Below are 22,980 nucleotides of genomic sequence, written 5' to 3'. Positions count from 1 at the left end.
TGCAACCAGTCTATTCTGAAGGAGATCAGCCCTGGGTGTGCTTTGGAAGGACTGATGCTAAAGCTGAAACTCCAGTACTTTGGCCACCTCATGAGAAGAGTTGACTCATTGGAAAAAACTCTGATGCTGGGAGGGATTGGGGACAGGAAGAAAAGGGGACAACGGAGGATGAAATGGCCGGATGGCATCACTGACTCGATGGACATGAGTCTGGGTGAACTCCGGGAGTTGATGATGGACAGGGAGGCTTGGCGTGCTGCAATTCATGGGGTCGCAGAGTCGGACACGACTGAGCGACTGAACTGAACTGAGTGAACTAAAACCTCCAGTGGAATAGAAGATGTCATCATTCTTCATTCCAGATCAAAGGAAGCAGAGAAGCTCTTCAAGAAGACCACCAGAGGCCAGATTAAAGGAACCACAGAAATTCATAAGATTACCTAAAACCATATTAAAGGAATATAGCCCCTGCATATACCCTAATCTTATCAGCAACCTCACCCTTCAACTATTGCTATAAAACTCTTCATCAACCACTCCTGGGTTGGGACATACAGTGTTTTAGGGCAGGGCTCCACTGTGTCCCCCTTCATCTGACAAGACAATAAAGCTACCTTTTTCTACTTCACCCAAAATGGTCTCCAAAATTCAATTTGGCACCCTTTCAGAGAGGCTGAGTTTTCGGCATTAGGAGCTCCATGAATGCTATGTAGAGAGTATGTGGTAGGGTCAAAGGTGAAAACAGAAAAACTGATAAAGAGACTTGAAGTCTCTTTATTTATTCAGGCAAAAGAGAATGATGCAAACCAGAATGATAATAGAAGAGGTCTGAAAGAAGTGCTCTGGCAGAGTTTGCTGACTCACTGGATGTGGGTGTATGTGAAAAAGAAAGGAGTAAAAAGTGACCCCAAAGTTTTGGTTCAGGGAAAGCGGGAGAATGAATTTTCCACTCATCAAGATGCAGAATACCAGGAACTAATAGGGTTATGATAGCTTACCATGTCAGATTGATGATCTCCGAAGAAGAAGATTGAGCTTCCAGACCAGGGTAGCAGAGTTTTATTAAAGTATGAAAAGGGACAGAGCAAGCTTCTGACATAGACATCAGAAGGGTGATGGAGAGTGCCCCCGTCGCTAGTGTTAGCAAGGGAGTTACATAATTTTTAATTGGTTATTACAATGAATCAAAAGAACGTCTCAAGGTTGTAAAAATTTTACCAGACCCACTCTCGCAGTTCACATTTTAAGATAACAGGATTAGAAGTTAACAATAGAAAGATTTTACCTGACCCACTCCCATAATATACATTCTAAAATATCAGGATTAGTCAGAAGGCTTTCAGGAAAGCAAAACTGTCCTCAGCAGGATACATGGTCATTATATAATCCTTAGTACAGAGTTTAAACTGGGCTGTTTGTTGTGACTAGGAAATGTAGAGGAAAAAAAAGCTGTTTGTCCTTTTCTCCTCCTTGAGAATTCCAGACCTCTAACTCCTCCTTGAGAGCCCCAGACCCCTTTTTCCATCTCAGGGACCCCAGACTTCTTACCAACCTGCCTAGGAATTGCCTCTCTCAGTTGGGAAGAAAAATCATGTATCTACTTTAAACTAATGAAGTTTGAAGTGGCTAATCAGACATCCAAGTAGTGATGTTTGTTACATAGTAAGCTGTTTGAATCCAGGGTTGAGAGAAAAGGTGTGCAGTAGAAATATTAATTTAAGCATAGTCAGCATATAGATTATATTTAAAGCCATAGACAGGGGGAGATCATCATGGGAGTGAGTACAGTTAGACAGAACGGGGCAGTTTGAAAACTGAACTCTGGGGTCCTCCAGTTTTAGGAGGTTTGAGATGAATGTATGAGGGATTTAATACGAGAAAATAAAAGACAGAAGCCTGTAAAATAGGAGGAAAATGAGGAAAGAGTCTATTCCTGGAGATCAAATCTAAAAAATGTTCCAAAAATGAAGACATAATCACCTGTGTCAAATGATGCTGCTAAGTCAAGGGAGATATGAACTGCGAGGTGACCTTTGATTTTGGCAACATAAAGGCCACTGATGTATTTCATTAGACTGGTGAGGGATAAAAGCCTGTTTGAAGTCAATTCAAGAGTGGTAAAAGATAAAGGGCATGGAAAAATTTTCCATCTCCAGAGAAATGGACAGTAGTAGCTGGAAGTGGACAAAATCCATAGAACTCAATATAAAGGACAAGTTACATACAGTAAATACAAAGATAGGTCATTTAGGAAAAAGTGTTTGACATCCTATGTGCTCAATCTCTCCTTGCTTCATTCTTTTCTCTCTTTCTCTCCATGATATGAATCCTACCCTCCTCCAAATCTGCCTGGACATCCAGGGTCCTGAACAGCCTTCCTTTGCACTGCTGTATCAAAGCTGTCAGGACTAGAAAGGTGAATCCTTTCTACAAAGTGGCTAGTAAGATTACATGGGTCTGCACTGGCAGATACTTTGTATTTTGGCACTGATCAAAATCAATCGTCCTCAACTAAAATAACAGATTCAAAATAAATGAGATCTAAACTCATCACAGCTCTGCCACCACCTCTAGCTTCCCCTTCAATCCCACTGTAAAATCCTATAATACAATGAGTGAAATCACTAATCTGGAAGCTAGACAAAAGATAAAGAGGTACTTTACATCCTGACATTCTTTTCTTATGCTATTGAACATGTTGGGTTTTATTCTAAAAAGCGCATCAATATTTGAAGCAACCAAGTTGTCCTTCAGTGAATGGATGAATAAATGGTGGTATACCCACAAGTGGAGTATTAGTCAGCTCTAAAAAGAAAGGCACTTTTAAGCCATGCAAAGACATGGAGGAACTTGAAATGCATATTATTAAGTGAAACAAGTCAATCTGAAAAAGCCATATATGCATGAATCCAACAGTGTCACATTCTGAAAAAGGTAAAATTATGAAAACAGTAAAAAGATCCGTAGTTTCCAGGAGCAGCTGAGGAAGAAGACATTGAGGAAGAGATCAATAGGCAGAGCACAGAGGACTTTTAGGAACTGAAAATACTCTATTCATTATTATCATGAATATGTCATTATACATTTCTCCAAACCCATGGAACGTACAATACCAAAAGCAAACCCTAAGGTAAACTGTGGTAACTGTAGGTTTATCTTTGGTAAAAATGTACTACTCTGGGGTGAGTGATGTTGCTAAAGCAGGGGTGGGGGAGAATGCATGGGTTGGGGCAGGGGACATATGAGAAATCTCTGTACCCACCTCTCAGTTTCGTTCTAAACCAAAAGTGAAAGTCGCTTAGTCACGTTCGACTCTTTGTGACCCCATGGACAGTATAGTCAGTCCATGGAATTCTCCAGGCCAGAACACTGGAGTGGGTAGCCTTTCCCTTCTCCAGGGGATCTTCCCAATCCAGGGATCAAACCCAGGTCTCCCACATTGCAGGTGGATTTTTTACCAGCTGAGCCACAAGGGAAGCCCCCCCACCCCTCCAAAAAAAGTCTTTAAAAAATAAAAGGACAGCAATAATCAGTGACCTAAGAAAAGTGATGGTGACTTTAACATTTAACTTCATGTGTATTTATCTACTAAATCTTTCTGGCACCTTTGATATTCAGCCATTGTGCTAAGCCTGTGGGGTCAATAGAGGAGAAAACAAAGAATGAATGTGACAAGGATATCTAAATTCAAAAAAGATTATTTACTCTCCTTTATCTATGATTATAGTTAAGTTTAGAACTTTAGATATTCCTAGATCATAATTATTTGCATCAACTAAGTGTCTTTAAGACAAGCCACTTTACTAATCTGAATTTGGAAAAACATGGGGAAAGTCTCCACAGTTACTCCATGGTAACAAAAACTAGGTCTTCAGAGGTAAAGTTGAAATAATTTTTAAATACTGCTATTCTACCTAATTTTTTGGTAATATTTGAACTTGTATAGTGGTGTTCAAACATCAAACCTAATAAAAACTAATAATACAGAGGAAAATGAAGTGGACTATGCCTCTGTAATAGCTGTCAATTAAGAAGAGACAGGTTTTCCTAAGGTCATATTAGCGACTTAAAACGAAGCAAAATGCTGAAAGTATAAAACACTATACTAACATCAAAATATGTCACTACTTATATTTTCAGGTAGCAAGCATTCTATAATACAACAAAAGCCCATCAGAATCATTTGCAAAGTTTTTAATGTGAACTTTTATTACCTTCTGTTCCTGATTATGGTACTACATCTATTGTATTTTTATTTTTGAAAATCAAGACAATTTATATGCCTGATTTGAATTAGGTAACCTCAGGTTCATTCAAGGCTCTCTTCCCTAGTTAGAACTGGATTAAAATGTAAGAAATAAATGGAAAATGAAAAACTCTTGATGAATGAAGACAAATTTAATCACAGTCATACAGCACAGGCCTATTTCAAAGAGCAGTGTATGTCTTAACTATTTTTAAAAGTTAATAGGATATACAGGGAAAAAAAAGGGGGGGCAGCATTATGAAAGCTCTCTTTAATTTTGTGTCTGTTTTGCCCTTTCAGAGAAAGACTGGAAACAAAAATGGGAATGTTCATACAATTTCAAAAGAGACAAAATTATTTCTAAGTAGATAATTTAAGAACTACCTCTCTCCATCAGCTAGTATTTATTGAGTGATTAGGAACTCGGGCCTCCTAGGAGACCCCTGAGAGCAGATGGAAGAACCTTGCCTTCAAGGAGCTACTAGTCTAATCCAGGTGACAAGGTTCCTATCCAGTGTGCCACTTCCAAATAACAGACATTGTGAAAAAATGACGTTCATTACATCACTTTTCTGCTCAGTATCTTTCAGTAGGTATTATCTATCACACCAAATTCAGATGTATTTTCTTGTCCATGTAAGATCAAATTGTTCTCTCACATTCACCTCACAATCCTGATTAATTTTAGTGCTGCTTTCTTAATTAAGCAATTTTTTTTAGTTTTACACAGCCACACACACAGGAGCTTGGCCCCTGACCCTCTGACCCCCTGATTGTCTTTGGTGGAGAATGCTGAGTAGTGGGTACTGGAAGAAAGCCTGTAGGTGTGAGTGAAGCCTAAGAAAAAAACACCCAGTGTAGCTGACAGAGAGCAAGAACCAGACCCCTAAGCAATGACCAGCAACAGAGAATGTAAAGACCGGAAGAGGCAGGCTTAGAAGGGATAAAGCCTGTTAAGGTGTCCACTACAAGCTCATTGTTACAGAAGGAGCCATGAAGGTTACCCTGTTTCCAATAAGAAACACTGCATCTCCCACTGCCATCCCTCTAGACTCCTAGTTCTCATTTTTCCCTGCCATTGCATGTGATGCCCGTAACTCACCACCAGGAAACTCCCCAACTCCACTCTGATGTTCCACTCTGTGCTCTGCCCTGTATCTACTTCAAGCTATACATGTCTACCTGACAAGGAGACTGCAGACAATCAGAGGGCAATGCATTATCCCACATAAAATTTCCACATTTGCTGACATCTAGGAACAGATGGTGTTAAAAGAATGACTGTTGAATGTATGAATTACAGACATTTTAGCCCCCAACACCCACATTATAATTGTTAGGACTATGAATTGCATGGATAATAGGTACTTATCTCTTTTGCTGTTGAGATGTATTTCATTTTCTTACATTGCAACATCACTGATGTTTTAGTAAAGTTGAATGAAGTTTCTCCTTGTGCAGCCTCTAAATGCGTATTATAGTGAAGAATATTAGTCACTTTCCCTGGCTGGTAGTATTAAATATTAGGGTTGAACAATTCATATTCTATGAGTAACTCCTTCTTGGCTATTTGTCCAGTTCATCATGGTAATAATAATTTATAATGTGAGAAAGTTCTTTATAAAGCATTCTGAAAGGAAAAAACTCTTTCCTGGTCTTATATATTATATATGTCCTGATTTTACATGTACTGTAAGATATTAATAGCATATTCAAATATAGTTTTCAAGGAATTTTTCTTTAATGAAAATTTAATTTGTTAATTCCAAATCTATAAGAATTGGGTGATTATATTGGTAATAAAAAGCATGGGTTGAATTGTGACTTTATTTGGAAATCTCAGTCTTCATCGATTACATTTGTCCTCAAAGTTCCTAAAACCACCCACTCTACCATGGATATGTAAAATGCTATACAAACAAATCCCTTGATACACTTTCAAAGCCAGTCACTGTGCTGTCCTCCAACAATTAAAAAAAAAATTAAGTTTTTTTGTTGTTTAGTCTAAAGTCATGTCCAGCTCTTTTGTGACTCCATGGACTGTAACCTGCCAGGCTCCTCTGTCCATGGAATTTCCCAGGCAAGAATACTGGAGCGGAATGTCATTTCTTTCTTCAGGGGATCTTCCCAACCCAAGGACTGAATCCAAGTCTCCTGCATTGGCAGGCAGATTCTTTAGCACTGAGCCACCAGGGAAGCCCTAGGTTAAGATACTTTATGCCATTTAAAGTAAAAGAATGTCAATTTCAAAATATCCTACAGTGCAGATTTTTTTTTACTAGGTCAGGTACATATTTTTACCTATAAATCATCCTAAAGTAATGTTTCCGCTGCACATTTAAATGTCATTTCAGTTTAAGGTTTTGTTTTCTGGGTTTTCTACTTTATTTTCAGTAGGTGCATTATTTCCAGTGCCTTTTTCAAAATCCAGTTTTCTAAGAGAGTTGGAGTCTCTAAGTCCTTTAGGAATCTCCTAATTGTTTATTCTTCAATACATTGTCTACATAGAAAAAGAAAATGTTAGTTCTTCTCCCATCTTTACCTTATGTAAGCTTTTCACTTTCATGCATTGGAGAAGGAAATGGCAACCCACTCCAGTGTTCTTGCCTGGAGAATCCCAGGGATGGGGGAGCCTGGTGGGCTGCCCTCTATGGGGTCGCACAGAGTCGGACACGACTGAAGTGACTTAGCAGCAGCAGCAGCTAGAAATTAAGTGATGATGGCCATTTTGCTTTTGCTTTCTCTTTTCTATTTGAAACCCCAAAACAGATGAGTTTTAATTATGTGTTTTCCCTAATCTGAACAGGAAAACATCATTTTTCTTCTATTGTGTTTATTATATGGTACTGCCATCTATGGATCCTACTCACAGAATAATTTTGGTTTGGGGTTTTAAAAACATTAGGATTTGGAACCAAAAAGACCATCCAGTCCTCATCTTTCATTTATAGATAAGAAATTCAAGACTCTAGGTGGCTAAATAACTACATTATAGAAACAGGTTAGTCACTAATAAATGCTGAATTATCACCTATACTTAATATTTTATTCCCATACAAGTGATTTTTATATTGGTTTTGTCTCTTGTACAACTTGAACAAGCAAAAATACCTCAGATGGATTGTTTTCATAAAATGAGGTAAACACAAGTTATTTTAAACATATAAACATCTAACCACCTACTGTCCCTATTTTAATTAATTTGCATATTTGTTTTGAGGATTTTTAAAGAACAGGCCAAACCTCTGCATTTAAGAAAGTTTTAAAACTCACTATGTTAAGAAGACATTTGCATACAAAATTTAGGTGTTATTTAGAGATCTAAGGAATAAATTTCAATGTCATTTTAATTTTTTTTATGTAGTAATTGCCAAACACAAGGGGACTGAAGGAATTAAAAACAAAAGTGAGACCTTTATTTTTGACAGTAACCACAAAAATGTTTTGAAAGTTTAATAGCAAGAAACTCCAGTGGGAAACTGACAAACTTTATATTTATTCCAAAAAAGTTCAAATTTAATAAAACACATAGAAGTATAATGATTTTTTTTAATCCTTTTTTGGTGTCCAATTTAACATGCCAACATTTTATTAATAATTTTTGCAACAATACACATAAATGAGAATGGTCTCTGTTTTTCTTTTTATTCTGGCTTGGAAGGTTTTGCAGTCAAGTTATGCTAGCATAAAATGAATTGGGAAACTTATCTTTTTCTGTGCTGCACACAGTTTAATTGGATATGTACAAAATGTTATTCCAAAGCCTGTTCTCATTTTAGGCCATCATACTGATTTTTCCTTCACTCACTTCTCAGAATTCCTGGAAACTGTTATTATATCTTGAATATGTTTCAGATTCTATTAAAGATGTTTTTGTTTTGTTTTGCTTTACAACTTTATTGAGTTATAATTGCTATACAAAAAGCTACATGTATTTAATATAAACAATTTAATGAGCTTGGACATATGCATATACTCATATCACCATTGTCAAGGTAATAAACATATCCATCACCTCTAAAATTTTAGCTACATCCCTTTAGGATTTTTATTTTGTTCTCATCTTTTTGTCTGTTTCTATGGTAAAAACACTTAGCATGAGATCTACCATCTCAACAAATTTTTAAGTGCACATTCACTTCTTTTTCTGACATCAATACCATTATATTTCCCAACTGTATTAATGTAGTGTGATGACTCTGAGATATTAACATTTCTAAAAATTATATCATTTAATTACTAACAAACACTAGAAGTTAACGTCTGTATCTTAAAAAATGAAATTAAGAGCAGATCAGCCCACACTCTCCCTACTCACCTATTTTTGAATAACTAAGTTCACTGTGAAACAAGGCAGCTGTATAGAAGGTAACTATTCAGAAAGAATAATAACTAACGTAAGTTGAACTGTTGAGCAAGTCAGAGTAAAAGTACATTATTTCTTTTCATATTTATCTCCTAAGGAGATTCAGTTATTTTAATGATCTTTTGCAAGATGCAGAAACAGTTTACATCAAGAAATTTCTTTACTGCATAGGCTAATTTTAAACACCCAAGACAGAAATTAACTTAGTGCAAAGAATGGATCTTACCCCCCACTCCCAACAAAAAGGATTATAATGACTGTCCATTGTAAATAATAAGATAAACCATTTCTTAATTATCCCTATGTTAAATGTGCTTGTTCTCATTTATAATTACTTTATAAACAAGGTAGGAAATAACATGACTTTTTCAAAAGTAACCATATTCTGTGAGCACTTAATGAAGATTTAATAACAAAAATAATTATAATTAACTTTTATAGTGCCAGAGAGTCAGTCTGCCTCCTGAGTTCAAGTTTTAAAATTATTAATTTTATTAATTTATTAATATTATAAATTTACTATATACAAAGTTCTAAGCTAGATGCTATAGGAATTACAAGTAATATCTACTTGCTCCCCATCCCCTCAAAAACAGTAGTCTCAATAAAGGAATAATTTTATTGGTCACTGGAACACATAGCAAATCTATGCACTTGAGAGATGAAAACCAAGCACTACTGAACAAAGTTCTTAGAAGGAATCTTTTGGTTGAGACTGAACTTTAAGAGTACATGCAGCACTTGGACCTAAATTGAAGCCAGGAGTATACACCAGAAAGAAGAAAAAAAAAAAAAACAGCAGATAAAAGATGTTTTTCCACTATCTGGAAAAACTGGATGTGTTCAAGTAATATCACGTTGCTTGTTTTGACAGGAGCTTCTGTGAACCTCAACTTTTAGAAGGCAACCCAAAAAAGATAGAAACATACTGTGAAAATTCTTGTATATCAGAGCAAATTTGTGACTGATTTAGACATTGAGGACTTCCCTGGTGGCTCAGATGGTAAAGTGCCTGTCTACAATGCGGGAGACCCGGGTTTGATCCCTGGGTCAGGAAGATCCCCTGGAGAAGGGAATGGCAACCCACTCCAGGACTAATGCCTGGAGAATCCCATGGACAGAGGAGCCTGGTAGGCTACAGTCCATGGGGTCGCAAAGAGTCGGGCACGACTGAGCGACTTCACTTTCACTTTAGACATTGAGGGTAACTAGAAAGTTCTATGAGCTCTGATCTGGAAAACTTGGTGACAAGAAGATAAAGGAAGTAGAACAAAGGAGAGTAGACTATTATTTTGAAGTGGTTGGGCTGGAATGAAGAATGATGGTGTTGGGAAAGTAAGTGGATGGTTATGGGAAACGTGATGATGAAATAGTTCATGATTTAGCATTTGTTGATTGGATGATAGAAGAAGGAGGGATTCAAATATGATTCATATGTTTGAGTCAGAATGACCTAGAAAATGGTGCTGCCAAGAGAAATAGGGAAATCCAGATGGACACATGTAGATGGAAAGACAAGAAGTTTCTAATGACAATATTGACTTCAAAGTGTCAAACGCCATTCAGATAGAGATCCCAGAAGGCAGGTAGAAGTACAAAGTCAGGACTAGAGAAAGTCATTTGAGTTATTTCCACATGAAAGAGATCATTGAAATCATAGGAGGTTTTGGTGTTGAAATTGGTTAGCAATAAGAAAGCCATTGAAAGATCAAGTGGTAAAGTCTTATTTCTAGAACCACAGGAAGAAAGATAATTAATGAAGACATACAGAGATCTTCAGATAGATAAGAGGAGAATCAAGAAAAATACTATAGAATCAAAAAGAGGAAAATGTTTCAAGGAGGAGATTATCAAATGCTGCAGGTAAGGGAAGATAATAAGGATTTAGATTAATTGCATTAATAGATTATACTACAGGAAATTATCAATGAACTTTGACAGAATTTTATTAGGGAAATTTCCACAAAACATTAATTTTTACCAACAGTACCTTTATCAAAAGTGTTAGATTGTATTATCTGTTCTTAATTACTCATTTCCTCCCTACATTTGCCATTCTTAACCATAGGATGGATGTACTTCCAACCCCACTGACTTTCGACTTGGTCTTGTGTCTTGCTCTTGCAAACAGAATGTGGGCAGGCTTAAGCCACTTTCCATCAGATATACAGATTATGTTTGCATGGCTAGGCTCTATCTCTTTTGTGTTCTGCCTTCTGCTGTGAGAATGGCATAACCTGGTTAGGGGCTGCTCCTTCAGCCCAGGTCCTAGAATGAGAAGATATATAGAGGTAATCATCCCAGTTGAGCCCAGCCAAGACATCTCAGCTAACTTGCAGCCCTCTTACAATACAAGTTAAAAATAAACATTTGTTCTTATAAGTCATTGAACTATTGGGATTGTTTGGTACCACAACAAAAGCTAACTAATATACCACATTTAGAAAACTGATAGATTGTTAAAAATTTTGGACTCTTTGGAAATGTTGTGTGAAGTTCCTTGAGACATATATAAGTTAAACATAATTCACTTTACCCATTATCATAAACCTGGTAGTTTGTAGATACCTGTGAATCTTTGTAAGTACCTCTAATAATGTAATATACAAGAAATAAAGCATGCTTTCAAGTTGTCTCCATGGGCTCTTTAATAGCCATACAGCTCCACTCGTTTAGAACTTGGATTTACCATGGAAAGTATTTTTCCTCCCTATTATTGTTGGCAAAAACTGCATCATTCTGGTCTGTTCAGAACTCAACAATCTGTACTGCCAAATGTGCTATTACAATGTCTCTTAAGATTTCCTTTGCCGTCCCCTTTATTCTTGGTACCTCTTTTGTGATTTATGAGATGTTTTATGGCATTGTAATGTGGCTCTTGACATATAGTATAACCCACTAAATTACCCTGATTTAAATAAATAACTTACCATGTGAATATATTCAGGTATTTCAAAATGCAGTATTTTTTCCCTTGATTTGGCCTGAAAAATCAATGGCATAAAAATTAAAGCAGAGTGCTTTAGCTTACAATATGCAGTTTTCCTTCGCCACTCTTATTTGTGATACTACTAGAAACAAAAATTGTGTGTTTTTGAAGAAAAGTTGTGCATTGCCTTAGAACATGAGGGTCTTTTTTACTTATCAAAATATTTTAAAATCATATGGATACTTATTTAGTTATATAAGAATATTGATAATCCAGTTTGTAAGTATGTTCCATATCAAATAACAAAGATACACAAGATATATGAAAAACTGTTCAGCTTTCTTTTCAAATATTAGGGCCGTGCTGTCAGGTCAGAAGTATGTAGCTATCAAATCTGTTATATCTGGAAAAGAATGAGAGTGAAGACATGCCCCCAAATACACTATTATCTTGAATGCAGAAGCCATATCTGTTAACATTGTTGACTCAAGTAGGAGGCAGCAGATGGTACAATAAGATAGTTGTAAAGTCCAGGAAGATACAAAGAGGCTGGTATAAAAACCGTAGTGAAAAGATGAGAGGGAGTTTAAAAGAAGAAAACTCAACAGCTTCCAAGACAAGGCAAACTAAGGAGGGAAATCTCTCAATGGGAAATAAATTAAGAGATTTGCTTTGAGAACTATTTTTAACAAAGAGAAACTTGGATTCTTAGAAAAGAGTATCTATCCAAGGCTCTTTTCCCTGTTTTTATTACTCAAAATTTTTGGTCCTCATTATTCATTAAATAATCATACTACCTCCCTAATTATGTTCTCAAGAGTATATTTAATTACAGTTTCTACATTCAGTGATTTGGTCGTTAAATCAATATACTTGACATTATGTTTCTACTGGAGCACACTCAAAAAGCATAATGTACTCAGCCTTTGGATATTGCCTTTTTCCCCTTTGAACATTCCCTTCAGATACAAACGGGAAAATAGAGCATTTCAATTCCACTATAATTTCTTCCTTCATAGTAAAGAACCTGTAAGTTTGCCTTTAACTATAAGCCTACTCACTCTGTTTGAGCCTTCACAGAGGCAGCCCTGAATCCCACATGATTAAGTGGGACCTGTGCTTTTTGAGTATATACTACAGTTATTAGTTTCACTGTGGAAGCTGAAGACAACAGGAAATTTTGAGCTTAGAAGGTCAGTTTCCAAAATACTTCCAAATATCATTAAAGCAAATGCTTTATTCCTCACAACATTTTTTAATCCAGGAAACATTATAGTCTAGATATCCTAAGAAATCAAAAATTAAATTTCTTATTAGAAACAATCAAACATAACAACAGAATTTATTTTCTGGTCATGTCCAACCCTTTGCAACCCTGTGGACTGTAACCTGCCAGATTCCTCTGCCGATGGAATTTTCCAGGCAAGAGTACTAGAGTGGGGTGCCATTTTCTACACCAGTCATCTTCCCAACCAGGGATTGAAACTGTGTCTCTTGCATCTCCTGCGGTGATAGGCAGATTCTTTACTACTAGTGCCACCTGGGTCCCATCTTTCTGGTATATTTCTCCTATAGAATTTTGGAAACCATTAGTAATACCAAAAGTATTCATCTCATGAGATTCTCCAAGGACCTACTTCAGGAAGTAGTAGGGTAAAAGGATCAAGCAAAGATGCCAACTCATTTTATGAGGTTAGATAAAATTTCATTCATTAATTTCAACACATCATCCTTTGTGAAAATGTATACTAAAAGACAAAATATACATTTCCAAGTGAATGTCTTGAGTCTGTGTTTTGTGGTCATTAAAATCTTTCCTTGAGGCTTAGTAGTAGAGAATCAGTCTGCCATTGCAGGAGACCTGGGTTTGATCCCTGGGTTGGGAAGATCCCCTGGAGAAAGAAATGGAAACTCACTCTAGTATTCTTTCCAAGAAAATCCCATGGACAGAGGAGCCCAGTGAGCTACAGTCCATGGGATCACAAAAGAGTCAGACACAACTTAGCAATTAAACAGGAGCAACAAATAGGTCTTATCATTTTCTCTCTCCCATTGATCACTAGAAAGGTCAAAGCCAAATCAGTGACTCATCTTTAGCCAATACAAAGACCTTCATAGCTCGAACTTGATGTGCAATATAATTCTTGCCTTCATTTTACTTGGTTAGATCTCATTTCCTTTGAGACATGAGATAGATGGGCCCCAGGTTGAGAAGCTGAAGTCTGTCCCCTGTGGACAGATACTCCAAGATAAAAATAATGGCAGGGGCAGAGAGGACCTGAGACCTGCCCAAACAAAAGATAAAGAGACTACATATTTTTCATTCTTAAGGTCAAAAAGATCTTTCCGACAATTCATGCACAGAAAGGTTCCTTGAGGGCTAAAAAGTGAGGGGTGCCACCCCGTAATAGGCGGTGTCAAACTTTCCACGGGTCTCTGTGCTGGAATCCATCTTGGCTAAGAGATGAACACACACACGTGAGGATGCTGAAATATGCCAAATATGGACTGAGAGCCAGGCCGAGCAAGATGACTGGCCAGGGGAAACCCAGAAGAAATGCCCCATATAAGTGATTTAAACTACCATGAAGGCATGACTCTCTGTCTTTCTGAGCCTGCCTGTGTGTGTCTATTCACAAGTACTCTTTTTTTTTCCTCCTCCTATACACTTTCCTTGTTTTACTGCTTTCCATCTCTTTGTTGAAATTCATTTCTACAAAGCAGACAAACCAGGGCCTTGTCACTAGCCACTAGCCCTCATAGTCTAGCGGCTAGGTTCAATACCCTCATTGCCATGGCCACCCAAGACCACTATGCCTCATTTTTTTTTTAAGAACTTTAATTTACTTAATCTTTCATTGTAAGTTCATTTAAAGACACTGGGAAAGGGTAGGACACAAGTGATTAAAGATGTGAGCATTTTTAATGAATAAATGAAGAAAGCATATACAGCATGATTTTTTGTTTTGCTCTTTGACTGCACTATACAACAAGCAGGATCGTAGTTTCCAGACCACAGATCGAACCTGTGCGCCTTGCAGTGGAAGTATGGGATCTTATCCACTGGACTGCCAGGTAAGTCTCTGGTTCTTTTAAATTTATCTTTCTCAACTGATTGCTTCACTGTTTTGTTTATTTGTTTCTTTATTTTATCTTTCTGAATCCCTGAGCCCAACGTCAAAGTTACCTACCTTTCGTAAACTTTCCCTGAGAAATTTTAGCTTGGAAGAACATTCACTATGGGTTTACCCTCTATAACATTTCTCTTTAATATTTATACTTCTTTTCAGTTTAAACTCAATTTTACCAAATTATAGAAGATAGAGGAAGTCACTTGAGATTCTATCAGTTGAACACATAAATTATTTTTATATTTGGTGTATTTCCCTTTAGTCATAGTGTTTCATCAATCTCTAGCACATTTCAGTTTTATTCAGCAAACAGTTTCTGAGTGTTGACTATGTGCTAAATACTGTGTTCACTGTGTATGCAAAGATAAAGGCAGTGATAGCCCCCCCACCCCGTAGCATTCCATCTAGAAAATGATATCCATGTGTAAAGTAATACAACACAGAGTGTAAGTATGTAGAGATCTATAGACCTCCATGAGTAGGTAACCCGTTAGCTAGGATCTGAAAGATAAAGAGGAGTTCTGCTGATAAGCACTGAAAGAAAGGCATCCCACACTGCCACATTGCAGTGGTGTGAGTGGGGGCAATTATGGAAAAAGACACCATTAATGGTGGACAGAGATCAGTATGCTGAAGGGTATTACTTGCCATGAAAAGGAATTTGGGCTTTCATTCCAGAGACAATGCAAAACCAGAAAAGAGTTCTAAGTGTAAAAATAGCATGATCAGATTACATTTCAAAAACCATGCTGTTTCACAGCATTAAGAGGGACAGATTGAGGGAGAGTCAGCCATGTAAGACAGATAAACTATTTGGAAAGAAAGTGAAAGTGAATTCGCTCAGTCATGTCCGACTCTTTGCCACCCCATGGACTGTAGCCTACCAGGCTTCTCAGTCCATGGGATTTTCCAGGCAAGAGTACTGGAGTGGGTTGCCATTTCCTTGGCAATTGTGGCAAAAGACAGAGGTTCTAACTGGGCCATGGCAGTAAAAATGAAGAGTCGAAGAACAAAACTGAGATCTGTTTTAAAATATTCAATTTGATTCAGTGACTCTACAATAGTGACTAAATAACAGGAAGCCAGATGGGAGGGTGAGCAGGTGCCAGGAAAAAAAAAAAAAAAGGCTGAATCTAGAGTGATTTAAAAGTTTCTGGTTTAGGAAGCTGGAATGGCAAAGTTGCCATTAACTGAGATGGAAAAACCTGTTAAAAAGAGTGGAAGAAGGATGGAAAGAGGAGGAAAGAGAATGAAGATTAGTGAGGAGATAAGAGTAGGGTTTGGAGCATTGCTTTGTTTGAGGTGTTGGTGGGGCTCGGAAAAATAGCCCTTGTTGCCTCTGAGTATACAGAATTGGAAGAGACCTGGAGATAGATTTGGGATCATTTCCTAAACAGCTGGTAGTTAAAACCATGTGCATAGACTTTTGTAAGGGCGGATTTAATATATGTTGAGGGAAAGGGAAGGAGGCAGTAAAAACCTGAAGGAAGTGGATGGAAATGTTAATGCAGGACAAGAGGACAGAGAACTAGAACAGACTGGAGCCAAGATGTGGCTGTAACTGGAAAGGTACACAGAGCCATGGGACAGACTCCTTTACTTCCGGATGAGAGGCTCAAATGTTTTTAGTCTCCCGAATACACTCTTAAAAGCAAGCAAAGAGGAGAGAAAGCAGAGAGGGATCAATCAATGACATAAAGACTTGAGGGAAAACAAAAGGATAAGATCAAGAGACGAATGTAGAAATGAACCTGGAACCAGCAGAAAATGCTTCTTCTAGGTGAGAGAAGAAAAGAGAAGATGGGCAGTGATAGAAAATATTACAGGTATGGAGATGTAAGAACCTTCGTGTCTATCAACTTCTTGATGTTCAGGGGATGATTTCAACTGCTGGTCATGGACTGGGCAGACCAGGCTCTCAGGGGAATCAGGGAATGTGAGTGGACCTGCCAGGAGGAAGAGAAGAAAGCAGCCCCCTAATGGCAAGGGAAGGACTGCCCAGCAGCATCAAGGCTCCACTGTGGATTTACAATAGTAATGAACAGCAGCAGCTTATGACTTGCTTCCAGCTGTACTTGGCCAACTGAGTAAAGATGGAGAGAATTCATATTTAAGGACTGAGCCAGAGTTGGAACAATTATTTTTTAAATTTTTTGGAAGGAGAGGAGGCACTACACGACAACCTTTCATGAGAAAGGCTAGTTTGCAGAACGAACTGAAATTGAGGTAGCAGGAACAATGTGAGCCCCACCCCTCCTCCACCTCAAGGAGGAGCAGAGCAGAGTGTAAGCTCTCTGTAGGCAGGCAGAGCTCAGAAGCAACTGTGTGTCCTCCTTCTCTGCAAGCAGGCAAATCCCAAAGAGGATCGAGAAGGAGCTGAACTAAGCATGCTTAGAGCCTCTTCAAAATGCACCAGTCAGGTAAGTCTTTCCTCCTCTCCTGGAAGAAGCAATGCAGGAACAGAAGTCAGGAATTTAATTCAGGTAAAGTCTAACCACAGGAAGAAGTGGGGGACGTGTCCCGTCTGCCTTAACAGACAGAAGAAAAACAGAGGGGATAGACCCTTAATGCATGAGCATTAAGGAGAGAGTGATGCTAGTGACTGTCTGGGCTAGAAAGGGAAACAACTGTGGACAGGAGAGGCTAAAGGACATAAAGAAAAGCACTGGCAAAGGTGACTATATCTGAGAACAGGTTTGATCGGAGTGTAGTAGGTTTAGCAGGAAAGAAGGAAGGTGTCTGTCATATTTTTATCAGAGTAACAGAGTGTAAAGCTTCAGAAAGCAAGCAGTTCCAATGTGATCATTGCAACAGGAGGATGAAATAGGTTGCAGTTTACACTGCAATTGAAGACATTACAGAACTCAGAGGCTAGGTGCTGCCTAGACTGACCACATAGACACTCAAATAATTCCTACAGTTTGTCAAGACTGAGCAGGGGGAGGAAACAATGAACCAAATGCAGGGTCCTTATAAGATATGAAGCACTGAGCTGGATGAGGTGAGCAGATGATACAAATTGCTAGAATGCCCCTAGAAACCAGGGGAAAGAGAAGTGAGGTTAATAAGTTAATGTTGAATAAATACTGGAGAAGATTTTTGTTTCTGAGTGGGTAAAAAAAAAGAAAAAAAAAGCCTGAGTAGCAGCGAGAGAGAGTATAGAAGATGCATGTATTGCCTCCCTTCCCCAGTATCACTGGAAGATAAACGAATGAACAACCCTGACTCAGGGGCGAGGAACGTGAAACCTCTGCTCCTCTGCACTGCTGTCTTGAGTGTTCACAATAAACAGAATGATGCCAAAGTGGTAAAGGACATTGGAGATCTTTCCAAGTCACATTCCCTCTGAGAAATACTCAACGCCCACAGAAGACAACCTGAAATTCAGAAATGGAGTCACTTGCATGAACCAGAAGCTTCCTAATGACTGAACTAAAGGGTTCGCTAAGGTTATCAGTGAGTAAGGAATAAAATTCTAGTCTTCTGAATGTGCATCCAGGATCTTTCCAAGCACCTCACAGAGTTTTACATGTGTTCCCTGGAAGAGGCTGTTGATGAGATGCCTCAGAAGCTACCAGATGAGAAAAAGGTGACTGAGCCCGTGGGGTTCCAGGCATATCCCACTATTGCAATCAAAACAGTTTTGCTTTTATGTTTTATATACTGGTGTTCCATTTAGGAACTGAATTTCTTAATATTTTAAAATAGTCTACTAGGCCTATGTGAGAAGTTTAAAGATAGACAATGGTATTCTAACTAGTACTGGGTGGGGGGATTTTGTTTGGATCAAAAGCTCTAATCATCTAAATAAATTATAGGCTCCTTGAAAGCCAGAACTTTATCTCAAACCTCTTTCAATATCTTGCCTCCTACCAGGTGCCCTACACAAAATAGACTACCAAAAAATTTGCAGATGACTGCTATGACCCCTGGCCACTTTACTACTCAGTGTCTTTTCCCCAAATGTCTCTAAGAACAAAGAAAAAAGTAGGGTAAAATCTGTACTAACCAAGTAGCATCCCTTCCTCCAAAGTGTCAGCACAGGCTGGGGCCCTTGAGAACAGAACGTCTTATTTATCATCCAGCATGTCTGACACTTGAGCAAAAGAGGAAGCATGAGATGGGAACTGTGGTTGAAAGTCAGAGCTCAATCCCTTCTATGACCTAGAAACCAGACCTAGTGAATGAAACAGAGACAGAGTAGGTCAAAGTGGCTAAGGAATTTCCATTATTTTTTTACAAAAAATCAGTATCATATGATGGAAGGAGTACTTTTTGGGAATTAGACAGACATCGATATAAACCCTGGTCCATGTTGTAATAGCTAGATGACTTTGGTTAAGTTGCCTAAAATCTCTAATTCTCAGCTTTCTCATCTGTAAAATGGGGAGAACACTGCATGCCTCTCAGAAATGTTGAAGATTAAATGAAATAATGTGTTTAACACGCACCGCCTTGTCCCTTGCATGTAGCAATCTTTCAATAAGTAGTAACAGTCATCATGAAGTCTACAGCACAAGGTGGAGTAAAAAACGCTGGGCTTTGGAGTCAGAAAAAAAATACAGATTTCATCTCTGTCTTTGACTAACACTGACGAGTCACCATTTCTGGGTCCAGTTTTCTTTATATCTATAAGTCAGTGATACTCAATGGCTGCATCAGGTAGAAGCTCCTTGAGAAGGACTAGAGCTTCAGGATCTTTTCTTCCATTTTGTGTCATCTTCTCATAACAATGTGATGCTCGTAAATCCACAACGTATGTGGTCTAGGTCATAAATGATGTAGCAATTAACAAAGCAATTCCCCCAAACTAATTTAAACCTTATTTTTCATCTTTCAAAAGCATTTGCCAAAATTGTCCATCATCTCATATTTTCTGGCATTGTGCCACCCCTGGGCGTCTCATCTTCTCTTCCCTGTGAACATTTGCTGCCTCTGGATCATCAGGTCCCTATCATCTTATTCCCTTCATCACGTCTCCCCCTGTGCTCTCAACCCAGCCCATCTTCTATTGCCCACAGTCCTCCATGTGTGTCCTTTGGGTCTCCTTAAAGCTGGAAAGGAAGAAACCAAGTAGTAATGTCTAAGTGTTCTCTGTTCTTGTCAGTGAAGTACAGAAAAGACAATTTACCTCCACATGGTAATCATTTTTGTACATCATCAAGAGGTTGATACTAACTTGTCTTCCCTGTCCTAGTGACGAGGAATTTGGTATCTGTGTGACTGTGTGAATGCAAAGCTCAACAACTCTTGGTGAAAGAGCCCATATTCTGTCCCCCAACTGCATGCCAGGGGACAAACTGAGGAATAGACACCATATGACTAATTCCTCCACATAATGGGGGATGTTTCATAATTCTCCCAGGCATTGCTTGTGTTGATAGCTCTGGCATTACTCAAGAGTTCATTTTAGGGCAGTGGTTCTCAAACTCTGATTCACATTAAATCACCCAAGGACCATTAAAAACCTTGAACATTCAGACTGAACCATATGCCAATCAAATCAGAATCTCTGGGTGCGAGATTCAGGCATCAGTACATACAAAGTGAAAACTTGCCATGTGATTACGCTGTACACCCAAGTTTGAGTAACAGTGCTCTAGGACAGTGCTTCTTAAACTTGAACTACTTAAGAATCCCTTGAGGAAGTTTTTTAAAACTATGATTCCCTGACCCTATGCTGACTGATTATATCATAATCTGTGGGGATGAGTTCCAAGAAATCAGTATCTTTAAAATCCTCTAGATGATTCTATATGGCCCATTTAAAAAGCAGCGTTTTGTCAAGAGAACGAGAAGACTGGGAGAAAACATTTACCAAAGACATACAGGACAGTTATCCAAAATATACAAAGAACTCTGCCAACTGAAAATTATTACTTGCCATCTGTTTTTACAAGAATGAAGTCACTCACCACTGCAGTTGCTGACAATGAACACACCCTGAAAGGCATTCGGGATGGAGGTCAGGAATGAGGCGCTCGGTGCTCTGGGAAAAACTGGCAGCACAGGCCTTCAGATAGTTATTTTCAGGAGAAGATTTTATGAGCCCAATTTTCTTGCACCATCCAGAAAAATGCTCACATCATTAATGGAGACATCTGCCCCTCGTGATTAGCAGCAATCTTTTGCCAAAATGCGTGCTTGACTGCATGGACCCCCCTCCACCAAAATCCCATGTATACTGACCTCCCTCACCGCCTCTTCAGAACAGTGCCTCAGGGCTGTCTGAGAGGCTGTCTCCTCGATGATAGTCCTCATTTTGCCCCAAATAAAACTTAACTCACAGTTCTCAGTTGGTGCATTTTTTTTTCAATCCACAATCTTATAACTCAAAAATAAGAAATTGAACAACACAATTAAAAATTGGGCAAAAGATTTTTACACCTCAACAAGGAAGATATACAGATGGCCAATAAGCACACAAAAAGACGCACCATATCACATGTCATTTAGGGAAGTCTTAATGAAAACAACAGTGAGATACCACTACAGACTATCAAAATGGTGAAGATGTGAATCCCTGACAACACCAAAGGCTGGTGAGGACATCAAACAATAGGCATTCTCATTCATCACTGGTGGGAATACAAAATATTAATAGTACAACCATTTTGAAAGGTAGTTTTGCAGTTTCTTAAAAAGTTAAACTTAGTCTCACCATATAATCCAGCAATCACACTCCTTGATAATTACCCAAATGAGCTGAAAACATATGTCCACACAAAACCTGCACATAAAAGTTTGCAACAGCTTCATTCATAACTGTCAAAACTTGGAAGAAATCAAGATGTTCTTCAGTAGGTGACTGGTTAAATTAATTGTGGTACATCTAGACAATGGACTACTATTCAGCATTAAAAAGAAATGAGCTATCAAGCCATGAAAAGACATGGAGGAAATTTAAATGCATATTACTAACCACAAAACCTAACCTAACCTAAAAAACTACATACTGTATGATTCCAGCTATATGACCCTGGAAAACGTAAAACTAAATAAATAGGAAAAAAGATCAGTGGTTGCCATTAAGGGGGAGAAGAAGATGAATAGGTGGAACACAGAGGATTTTTTAGTGGAAACTATTCCATATGTGGGCTTCTCATGCAGCTCAGCTAGTAAAGAATCTGCCTGCACTGCAGGAAACCCTGGTTCAATTCCTGGGTCAGGAAGTTTCCCTGGAGAAAGGATAGGCTACCCACTCCGGTATTCTTGGGCTTCCCTGGTGGCTCAGATGGTAAAGAATCTGCCTGAAATGTGGGAGACCTGGGTTCAATCCTTGGGTTGGGAAGATCCTCTGGAGAGGGGCATAGCAACCCACTCCAGTATTCTTACCTGGATAATCCCCATGGACAGAGAAGCCTGGCGGGCCACAGTCCATGGGGTCACAAAGAGTTGGACATGACTGAGTGACTAAGCACAGCGCAGCAAATGTTCTGTATGTAAAACTATTCTGTGTGAAATTACAATGGTGTGTGTATACACACATGCACGCGCGCACACACACACACACATATATCATAATACATTTGTCAAAACACAAAGAACATACAACACCAAGAGTGAACCCTAACGTAAATCATGGACCTTGGGTGATGATGGGTCAATGTAGATTCACCAAATGTAACAAATTTATCACTCTGGTAGGGCATGTTAATAATAATAAGCTATGGGGTGGCGCTGGTATATGGGAAATCTCTGTACTTTCTGCTCAATTTTGCTGTTCACCCAAAACTGCTTTCAGTGTGTGAATAGCCATTATAAGCATCACTTGGAACTTGTTAGTGCAAGTTCATGGGTCCCATCTCAGACCTACTCAGAATCTCTGGAATCTGTTTTAAAAAGCATTCCACCCAGAAAGGGATTCTAATGTTCACAAAATTTTGAGAGGCACTATCCTAATACTTCACAAACTTTAATGTGCAAGAATCACTAGGTATTTCATTAAAATGAAGATTCTGATTCAGTAAATCTAGGATGAGGCAGAGACTCTGCACTTTGGGCAAGTTTCAAGGTGATGTCCAGATGCTGCTGGTATAAAGACCATTGACGGAGTAGCAAGGCTAGAACAGAGCAGCGGAATGAAGCCTTCTCTTCCTGCTCTGATCTCTCTCCTCTGCCCCCTGCTCCCAAACAGATATGCTACAATAATGTTTCAAATGTAATGTACCATAGGAAGAGGAAAAAAAGCTGTCCACCCTTGGTACAGGCGATAAGGGAGTATCTGCAAGGAATTTTAAAACATTCAGAAATTTGACTAAAATTGGTCCCCATTTTAAAAAAAAAAAAATCATCTTGTGTTGACAAG

Source organism: Ovis canadensis, chromosome 3 (assembly GCF_042477335.2).
Source record: "Ovis canadensis isolate MfBH-ARS-UI-01 breed Bighorn chromosome 3, ARS-UI_OviCan_v2, whole genome shotgun sequence".
NCBI lineage: Eukaryota > Metazoa > Chordata > Mammalia > Artiodactyla > Bovidae > Ovis > Ovis canadensis.
Note: the sequence above shows the minus strand (reverse complement) of the source record.